The following is a 2,298-nucleotide window of genomic DNA, read 5'->3' as shown; positions in this document are numbered from 1 at the left end:
CAAGACCCCGAGATACTTGAACCCCTCCACTTGGGCCAAGGGCACTCCACCGACCTGAAGGGGGCAAGGCCACCTTTTGCTGGTCAAGTGCATCCAACTCACCTATAGATGGTGATCAGTTGACAGCTCTGCCCCTCTCTCTCTCTCTCTCTCTTTCTTTCTCTCTCTCTTCACCCGAGTGTCCAAAACACGTATCCTGAGCTCAGATGAAACGACCACAAAATCTATCATCGACCTCCGGTCGAGGGTGTCCTGGTGCCACGTGCACTTATGGACACCCCCTGTCCTCCAACATGGTGTTCGTTCTAGACAAACTGTGACTGGCACAGACGTCCAATAACCGAGCACCGCTCGGGTTCAGACCGTTCCTCCTAATCAACCCCTTCCAAGTCTCACTGCCATTGCCCGTCCCCCAGTAGAACAATGGAGTCCCCAGTTGGAGCACTATCCAGCACCCCTCCCAGGGACTCCAAGAAGGTTGGGTACTCTTAACTGCTGTTCGGTCCATAGGCCGAGACAACCGTCAGACACCTGTCCCCTACCTGAAGGCTTGGGGACGTGACCCTCTCATCCACTGGGATGAACTCCAAGACATGGCGGCTGAGCTGAGGGGCAATAAGCAGGCCCACGCCAGCGCGCCGCCTCACACCCTGGGTAACTCCAGAAAAGTGGAGTGTCCAACCCCTGTGGAGGAGCTGGGGTCCAGACTCCAAGCTGTGCGGGGACTATATCTAGACGATACCTCTCAACATCCTGCACAAGCTCCTACCCCCCCCCCATGTCCTGAAAACCACATTCTGTGTCCGGGGATCGGGTCGTCAAGGCCCCTGCCGTGGACCGCCACCCAATCCACACTGCACCCGACCCCTACGGCAGCCTCTGTGGGTGGTGGGCTCACAGTGTTAATCATATTAAATTAAATTGAAAAAAATTGCAATTAAAAGTAAAAGTCTTGACGGGAACTCGTTTGGAGTTCCATCTCAGATGAAAGACGTGATTAAATGTCTTCATTTTTAAAGTCGGTCCATGTCAGCGGCGGCACCGGCGGAACTAAGCCTTATTAAAACACTTGGTCTTAATGATCTTTAATGATCTGGCAACCCGAGCCGAGGAGGGGAGAGACATCGACACGGGAAAACACACCGGCGATGTCAGAATAGAGCAGCGTTGAACATTCGCTCTCACACTGCAGCTTGCCTCTCTGCTTCACATCCAAACTGCACAGCAGATTAAAGCTCTTTCTTTAAAAAAAAAAAAAAAAAAGATTCCAGAACAATACCAGAGTGCCACCTTTGCTCCGGTGGCTAACGAACCTAAACCTCCTGACGAATCGGCCTCCGGCGGCGCTGTGCCGTGACGCCATCGTGTCCTCCTCCGTCTCTTCAAACCTCCCGAGGCACAAAGCTGCAGAACATTAGAACGCGCAAAACAAAAAAACTCCATTCTTCCTTGATTTGGTTTCATCCGCGACCCTGTTCTTCGAGCGTTCTCTCCTTTTGGTTGCCATGGCGACCGCTGGTCCAACGTAATGAGCGAGGCGAGTAATCAGGAGGAATTGGAGATATTGGAAAATGATTAATGTGATGAAATGAGAGGAAGTACTCAGACCTGGAAAAGAGCCTCGACATTTTCTCTGGTTTTCATGTTGCTCTGGTGGTGCTGGGTTTTTTTTGTTTTGTTTGTTTTGTTTTTTTAATTAAAGTGAGAGACTAAAAGCTTTTTTATTGACTCTTTTCCCCAGACGTGATGAAAACTGTGTCGTTCTCACTGTTTGACTCTCAAAACACAACAAGAGAACTTTTGCTGAAAGCCACAGGAGACTGAAATAATCCGATGGAACAGGTACCACTTTTAAAGTGGTAGGCAGAACCAGATTCAGAAGAGGAGGAACCTGCAGAACCAGATTCAGAGGAGGAGAACCTGCAGAACCAGATTCAGAGGAGGAGAACCTGCAGAAGCAGATTCAGAAGAGGAGGAACCTGCAGAACCAGATTCAGAGGAGGAGAAATCTGCAGAACCAGATTCAGAGGAGGAGAACCTGCAGAACCAGATTCAGAGGAGGAGAAATCTGCAGAACCAGATTCAAGGATGAGCCTGCAGAACCAGACTCAGAGGAGGAGAACCTGCAGAACCAGACTCAGATGAGGAGAACCTGCAGAACCAGACTCAGAAGAGGAGAAACCTGCAGAACCAGACTCAGAGGAGGATAAACCTGCAGAACCAGACTCAGAGGAGGAGAACCTGCAGAACCAGACTCAGAGGAGGAGAAACCTGCAGAACCAGACTCAGAGGAGGAGA

The sequence above is a fragment of the Blennius ocellaris genome (genome assembly GCF_963422515.1).
Source record: "Blennius ocellaris genome assembly, chromosome: 16".
In the NCBI taxonomy this organism is placed as follows: Eukaryota; Metazoa; Chordata; class Actinopteri; order Blenniiformes; family Blenniidae; genus Blennius; species Blennius ocellaris.
This window is presented reverse-complemented; position numbering follows the sequence as displayed.